At 47.2% G+C, this 8367-nt stretch overlaps 1 long non-coding RNA gene across 1 annotated transcript; it reads left to right on the top strand.

The window, feature by feature from the left end:
• Window positions 1-322: 322 nt before the first annotated feature.
• Window positions 323-2379, top strand: LOC125163048 (uncharacterized). Its single transcript, XR_007151257.1, has 2 exons — window positions 323-377; window positions 576-2379. It is a non-coding gene; the product is annotated as an uncharacterized LOC125163048 (long non-coding RNA).
• Window positions 2380-8367: the final 5988 nt, after the last annotated feature.

Raw genomic sequence — 8367 nt, forward strand, 5'->3', positions numbered from 1 at the left:
ACCAACTGAGGCTATGAGGATCCGTGAAACTTGTCGCAGCCCTCAGTTCCCTATTTAAAACGGGAGTGATCTTCAATGCATTCCTGGTCAGGAGGCAGGGCAGATTCCGAAAGAATCAAACCTTGGCTGTCCTATCAGTCAGGGTCCAGTCAAGAACACAGAAACCAGTTAACAGAGAAAATTTATTACAAGGTCGGCAAAAGCCGAAGGGAAATGCCAAGAAAACACAGGTGGCCACGGAAGGAAGCTCCTGGACGGGTAGCGGTTAACAAAGGGCTAAGAGTTCAAAGTTTACTAGAACCCGGAAGCTTAGAGGAGGAGCCTGGGAGAGGTGGAACTCAGACCGCGGAGGAAGGAGTGCTGGAGCGTTGGTGGTGGTATCTTTAAGGGGCACAATGGAGACTAGTTGTAGGGAGGGTTCAAGCTGGAAACTCGAACCTAGCGCGGCGCCTGAGGCGGCCGGGAACTGGGTAGGGGGGAAGGGTAGCGGGGCCGGGGGTGGGGAGAGCTGTTGCCACCACTACAGTCTGGCGTGGGTCGCAAGTCCATTCCCGCTTCCCCCGCCCACTTTGCAGGTTTCCTCTAGCACCCCCTGTTGGCGGACTTTAACAAGGAGCCAGCTGGCAAAGAACTGCAGCCGAAGGAGGCCAGTCCCGGCAGCTACGGGAGTACAGGTTTCTAGTTTGGGGCTCTTACACATAATGCTGTTACGAGCATTCTTGTGTACTCGTATTTTGGGTGTGTATACCAAGGAGTGTTCTTGCTGGATTTAATAGATACAGATAATACCTGTTCTGGTGATTGTGAATTGTGATTTCAATATGCGTATTTCTTTTTCTTTTTTTTCTCCCCCCCTCGGGTGCGAAAACATGGTTTTATTCAGGACCCCTGGGCAGAAAGAGCTGCTTCAATTTGCATGTTTCTAATTACTCTTGAAGTTGGCCATCTTTGACCATTGGGATATCCTCCCTAATTAGAAAGTATCTTCGTGGGGCGCCTGCCTGGCTGGGTCCGAGGAGCCCACGACTCTTGATGTCTGGGGTCCTGGGTTGCAGCCCCACAGTGGGGTGTAGAGATTAGTTACATAAATAAAACTTTTAAAAAGGTTCCTCATTGGGAGGCCTGGCTGGCTCAGTTGGTGAAATATGGGACTGTTGATTTTGAGGTTGCAAGTTGAAGCCCCACTTTTGTTTTGTTTTGTTTTTTTAAGGTGCATCGTGAAGTCTCTAGCCTATTTACAGTTGGATGGTCCGGCTTTTTCTTATTGCTCTGTGGGGATTTTTAATATACTCTTGATGAAATTTGAAGTGGGGTTCGTGAGCAAACGGCTAAGATAGAATTCTTGAGATGTCTTTAGGGCAAAAAGGTGATTTTATTAAAGCACGGGGACAGGACCCATGGGCAGGAATAGCTGCCCTGGGGTTGTGAGGAGGGACTGATTATGTAGTTTTAGGTTTGGGAGGGGGGTAGAGATAAAGTTAGTTTCCAAGGAATTTCTGGACGCTGAAAGCAGGGTCTCACAGGGCCCTGAAGATTTAGCTATTGTCAAGATAAGGTTGCTTTTAGTTTTTTAAGGGAGTGTAAACATTAAGGCATTAAGGCAGCCATACACGTCTTGGGAAGTATTACATGCTGCATGCAGGTCTCTGATATCTATCAGTGGGCTCCAGGCTGTAAGGGAATTTAATTTCAACTACGTTTTTCTTGACTTTGTTTCTCTCATCATTGGTATAAACCCTTTTGATTATATGCATTGCAAATATCCGCTCCCAGTCTGTGAACTTGTCTTTTTCACTCTCTGAACTGGTGTCTTGTGATGAATAGATGTTCTTAAGTTTATGTGGTACAACTTTACATTTTTTCCTGTAGGGTTAGGCTGTTTTTTCTTTAAACAGTATCTCCTTATTCCAGATCCATGAATATAGTCTCCAAAGTCTTCTTTTTCTGTTTTTCATCTCTTTTCTTTGTCCGTATGTCCTGAATTATGAGTAGTTTCTTCATATGTATTTTCTAATTTACTTGTTCTGTTTTCAGCAGTTTCTAATCATCTGCTGGGTTTCTAATTAAAATATTGTATTTTTAAAAAAATAAAATACTATATTTTTAATTGCGACAAATCATGATTTTCCCCAATTTTGCCTGTTCGTTTTTAGTTTGTTGTTCCTGGATTGTCTTTTCAAAATACTCATTATTTCTTTAAACACAAGAAGCATGTCTCATGGGTATGATGTACCTAAACATTACAGTATCTTCAGTCATTGCAAATGTGATTCTACAGTTCAGTGTTTCTGCCATCATTGGCTTATGGGGGCTTATGTTTCTTTCAGATGTTTATAACTGCTATGCGCCCAAGTTTGTTAGAATTTTATTCATGGGAATCCTTCGAAGGCTAGACTTAAAGGATATTCTTCTACAGAGGAATTGTACTTGCTTGTGCCTAGAAACACTCCTAAATTGAGACTCATGAAAATTTTTGGCATTTTTTGCCCCCAAAGTTTGAGGGCTTAGAAATCTCTGGGAAGGGGTGCCTGGGTGACTCAGTCAGTTGAGCGGGCAACTCTTGATTTTGGCCCAGGTCATGATCTCACCGTTTGTAGGTTCGAGCCCCACCTCGAGCTCTGAGATGACAGTGAAGAGCCTGCTTGGGATTCTCTCCCTCTCTCTGTCTCTCCCTCTGTTCCTCCCCCACTCGCTTGTGCGCACCTTTCTCTCTCAAAAATAAATTAATGAACATGAAAAAAAAAAAGAAATTTCTGGGAAGCTCCTCCCCCCCTCACTCCCACCACCCCAGCCAAGGTCTATTTGGGCAAGTATGGTCAACTCTCTTTTACATACTTGAGGGTATTGCATTTCGGCGACCCCAGCTTTGTGACAGGATCTCTGACTCAACTTCCCGTTTTGTATAGGCCCCAGGCTTTGTCTCTTGTATCCAAATTTGGCCTATTAAAACCCTGGCTCGGGGCACCAACGATCGGCAGATACTGCCAAGGCAGTATTGGCCTCAGTGCTGGCTTACTAGTGTTGGTTTTATGGTTTCTTATCCCTTCTCTTATTCTTGTCCCCTACTTTTCTGTTGGCCCAAAAGTACATTTAAAAATATATTTTCAATATTTGATCCATCATTTTGAGTGTTCTGTACCAGGAGGATTTCTCCACATATCAGGTCCACCGTATTGTCAGAAATGGAAGTCCACCGATTTTTCTTAGAAGACATGTCCCTCATGCAGGAGTCCTATATAAAGCAGGTAATTTCTAGTTCACAGTCAAGTATGTTTTATAAACCCAAGTATTCTGTTTTCTGCTCTGTTTCTTCGTGTTTGTTTAGAGTGTCTCTGGAGAAACAGAGTTGCATAGTTGCCGTAAAGGGAGCACAGATTGAACGAAAGCCCTGTGAGGAATGATTGCCCCGGGTAATGAGACGATCATCCCGGACCACATCGAGTTGGGATAAAATAAAGGCTATGGGAGAACTGATCGATCCCTTTTGGTACACTTCTATCAAGATCCGAGTCACTTTGGGGCCCCTGAGTGGCTCAGTTGGTTAAGCGTCTGACTTTGGCTCAGGTCACGATCTCACAGTTTGTGAGTGCAAGCCCCCGCATCAGGCTGTCTGCTTTCAGCATGGAGCCTGCTTCAGATCCTCTGTCCCATCTCTCTGCCCCTGCCCCATCGTCTCTCTCTCTCTCAAAAAAAACCCAAAAAACAAAACAAAAAAAGAACACCTTAAAGAAAAAAACATCAGAGTCACTTTCTTCCATAATTTTGCAATTTGGGAAGAGGTAGGAGTTGTTTCAAAATAGGTGATTTCCCTGGCTTAGGATATAAACTTAAGTGGAAAAGATTCTGGTAAAGTCAGAGGGGATATTTCAACATAGATGTTTTGTCAATTTGGGGGCGGCTTTTTGATAGTTCCACTTCTGACTTAATCATGACAAAGATCATCGCTGTAATACCGTAAGGAAAAAATATCCTCCAGTAAAGGGTGTGGGGCAGGAAGCACCACCAATTTCTGTGTCATCTTTAGCTGGAAATAACACTTTTCTTCTTAAAAGGGCTTGAGCAGGATGGACATATAATGATTGACTTTGGATTTTTACTGTTTCTGGGAAGCTGTGGAAGGCTCTGGCTTCTTTTAATATTCATGAGACCAGTCCCTTTTGCTTCTAGTTTTTTGGTTTGTTTTTTTTTTAATGTTTATTTATAAATGAGAGAGAGAGAGAGAGAGAGAGAGAGAGAGAAAGTGTGTGTGTGTGTGTGTGTGTGTGTGTGTGTGTGTGTGCGCGTGTGTGCATGAGCAGGGGAGGGGCAGAGAGAGACGGAGACAGAATCTGAAGCAGGCTCCAGGCTCTGAGCTGTCAGCACAGAACTCAATGCTGGTGGGACTCAACTCACCAGCCGTGAGGTCATGACCTGAGCTGAAGTTGGACGCTTAACTGAGCCACCCAGGGGCCCCTACCCATTCTAGTTCTTAAATAAGCACAGTGTTAGTAACACACCCACCGCTTCACTGGTGGTGTTTCTAACAGCTGGTTTCTTGGAATGATTTGCAATATCAAGATCTCTTCTACAACGTGACACTGCCTTTCAAAAAGGGCTCTCCAGGGGCGCCTGGGTGGCGCAGTCGGTTAAGGGTCCGACTTCAGCCAGGTCACGCTCTCGCGGTCCGTGAGTTCGAGCCCCGCGTCGGGCTCTGGGCTGATGGCTCGGAGCCTGGAGCCTGTTTCCGATTCTGTGTCTCCCTCTCTCTCTGCCCCTCCCCCGTTCATGCTCTGTCTCTCTCTGTCCCAAAAATAAATAAACGTTGAAAAAAAAATTTTTTCAAAAAGGGCTCTCCAGTCGTACTCCTCCCTCAACTCCTCTCCCCGCCCCACACGCCCCTGGCTAGCACATAACAGGAACTCCGTGAAAATTTGCTGACCCTGGGTCCTGTATGTACCCCGTCTGGGATTTCAAATACAGCCTAGGATTTCATAATTTTTTAGTAACACCATTTTATCCCCCACCTGAGTTCTCCCTTTTAAAGGCACAAGTCGATATTCATTTTATAGTAACGTATGAGGGGCCTGCCCGTTCGGGTCAGTGGCGTATTCTTGTGACGCAGCTCCCCAAAGCAAAAAGGGTGTGCCCTGCTCTGCCTTTATGTCCAGGGAACTAATGGTGGTGGCACATTGTTGCCAAGATAGGTGAGACTGGTCAAGGGGAGGCTCACTTCCTTGGCCAGATGGTGGAGTACTAGAACTGTATTAGAGCGGCACGTTCAACCAGCCTTGCCCGTGGAGGAGGAGGAATTTTGCTGACTGGCACATCACACATCTGGCAGCCCTCCCAGCATCAGGGCCAATGGCTTCTTGCGATGAGATGTAGCCCTTCCCAGCAGGCTTGGCACATGCCCACACTTCAGCGGTTATAACTCAGCTTTGCTTCAACTTCTGATTTATGCTGCTGTACTTCTTCTCAGAGCCTATCGGACCTTCATAGTTTTCTCTTCACCCGACATGGGTGCATCAGTTATGGCTGGCTCCCTCCCCAAGCACATTTATAGAGAGTGTGCCTGTATTTGTACCAGGAGCTCCAGGGGCTCTGCCACCCAGCCTGCAGTTAGCTGTGGTTTCTGAGATGTGAAACATAGAATCTATTTTCATCCAACTTGGCCGCAACCCAGAGGTTCCAGCCCACTGTAGCCTGATGTAACTGATGTGATTTAGGTCTGATTTACTGAATTTGTTTTTCTCCTTCTAGCCTCCTTGCTGTGGAGGATTGTTCTTCTTCTGATTTCTGGATCGTATTTTTGTTTCTTTTCAGATTAAAAAAAACCTCAACTGTCTTTGCCCCTTCATAACTTCTCAGTTTATTCATTGCACTGGTCCTTAGTTCCCACTTCCGTCCCTGCTAATACCTTACTGGTGGCTGGTGGTCACCTTCTTCCAGTACCTTCTGTAGGTTGCACCTAATCCTGCAGCTCCTGCCCTAGGCAGTTAGGGTGGTCCCTTGCCCTCTGTTTTGCTCAACAGCTGACATCTTGCTGTTACTTAAAAGTTACATTAATTAATCCACTGTATGTGAATATATATAATGTTTTCATGAAAAATAATTATTTTCCATATTGGAAAATATTTAGTGAGAGGAGTGGCATTGTTTTACATTTTTGCAAATATCTTTAATGTCTGTTGCAATAGACAGCTGGGTTCTCCTATCTGCTTCTACATTCCATCTGTTGCAATATCATGTTGTATGGCTTCTGGAACGTTCTGCTATGCTCATGAGAGAAGAGTAAGGAAAGGCAAATAGTGCCTGGTATTATGAAAATGATTTTAGGGGTGCCTGGATGGCTCAGTCGGTTGAGCGTCCAACTCTTGGTTTTGGCTGAGGTCATGATGTCAAGGTTTGTGGGATCGAGTCCCATGTTGGGCACCATGCTGGCAGTGTGGAGACTGCTGGGATTCTCTCTGTGTCTCTCTCCCTCTCTCTGTGTCCCTCCCCTCTCCAATTTGTGCACAGGCCGTCATGCTTTCTCTCTCTCAAAATAAATAAATAAACATTAAAGAAAAGAAAATGGTTTGGGCCACTTAGACCATTGAAAGGGCCTCAGGGACCCCCAGAGTTCCCAGACCACACTTTTAGTACCTATGATCTAGAGCGAGGGTCAGTAAACTTTTTCTTCAAAAACCAGATTATAAATATTTTAGGCTTAACCTATGGCATCTATTCAATTGTGCTGTATCAGGAAACAGCCATAGTATGTGTAACAAATGGATGTGACTGTATTCCCACAAAAACTTATTTACAGGAACATGGTGGGTGGAGGGAGGAGGTGGGCTGGATTTGATACGCTGTGGCCAGTGAGCCAGCTCCTGATCTACAATACCAAGCTTGCAGGTGCCCTGAGTTTAGGGCTTGTGCCACAAAAGAGGGAGAACGGTGGCATGTGACTTAGCCAGGCGCCTTCCAAAGGAAGAGAAAAGAAACTTCTCAGAGAAGACTGGACCTTGCAATTTAATTGCCTAGTTCCCAAGTGGTAAATCGAAGGTCTCTACCCTCTCCTTAGCCATTCCCTCTCTCATGGCCCGAGCCTCTGCCCTGAGGCTCTGCCGCTCATCAGGAAACATAATGCACATCCAACTCGGGGGAAGCCGTCCTAGCATCACTGCCTCCTCCCCTCCCACCTCGTGTCCTGGGCACCTGGGCAGGCAGGAAAAGCTAACCAAGTGGGCCAGGCATCCTTCTGACTCCTGAGCTAGGCCACCTTAGTGACGTGTTGTCCTCTGTGCTTCTGTTTCCTTTTGGAGCCTCTTTCCCACATACCCCTGTTCTCAGGACCAAGCTGTCTCTGGACCCGAGTCTCACCTGCCTCTTTCTACTCTTGCCTACTAGACCTGGTGGGAATAAAAAGTCTCCCAGTGAGCAGGTGTTTTCTTCCTCTGCGGCAGAGGCAAAGAACTCCTGGTTCTGGTTCGTTTGTGGATCCAAGTCTCTGACCTGACTCTTCCCGTTCATGCTCCGGTCCTTCCCTTGGCTCGGCCTGCCTTCTCAGAGCCCTTTGGCAACGTGGCCTGTGCTGGGTGCTCTCTGGCTGGAGGCCACGGCCTCTGGACCCCAGACTGGCCTGGGCATGAAGGAAAACAGCTTTGCCCGGATAGAGCCTGAGGCAGCCTAAGCCACTTGTATCGATGGGATGGCGCTTGTCCTTCCTCAGCCACCCTCCGCCAGCTTCATCTTCCTTTGCTGTCCTTGTCTCTACGGGGTCAGGCACAGGAGGGGGTATGATACTGCTGGGCAAAGGCTCGAGTCTGAGAGTCTGAGCGGGGTGGGCTGGGGCAGCCTCCATACACCTAAAACCAGCTTTCCCAGTTTTGTCCCCAGAAAAAGACTGTGCCACCAGCTTGGGAGGAAATTCATCTGCTCCTCTTCCAGCCACCTTCAGACTCAACCAGGAAGACATTGCTATTTGGCTTTAAAAATAGAATATTCAGGCTGGACTTTTATGGTCTCGTGGAGAACACTGCGCTCACGCCCACCCTCACCTGGTCCCTGCCCCTGCCTGGCCTCACCCAGCTGCTCAGAAGCGCTTCTGCACAAGCTCTCCAGGCCCCGCGGTGGGGACCTGGTAGATTTACGAGTTCGGCCTTGGCTGAGACCTTCTCCCCGTGGCTCCCAGCCACAGATCAGCCGCTCTCCCACATCCCATGCAGCCTGTGGCTGGCGTGTTGTGTGTCTTTTTCAGCCTCCACCCCGACTTGCTGAGTCACCCCTCAGCCCCTTTCCCCTGAGGCCCTGGCCAGCCCTGTGGAGGAGCCGTGGTTTGTCATTTCAGAGCCCAGGCCTCTGGCCACTCCCGGCCTGCCCAGAACCTCATTTAGTCTCACAGTG

This window comes from Prionailurus viverrinus, chromosome A3, assembly GCF_022837055.1.
Source record: "Prionailurus viverrinus isolate Anna chromosome A3, UM_Priviv_1.0, whole genome shotgun sequence".
NCBI lineage: Eukaryota > Metazoa > Chordata > Mammalia > Carnivora > Felidae > Prionailurus > Prionailurus viverrinus.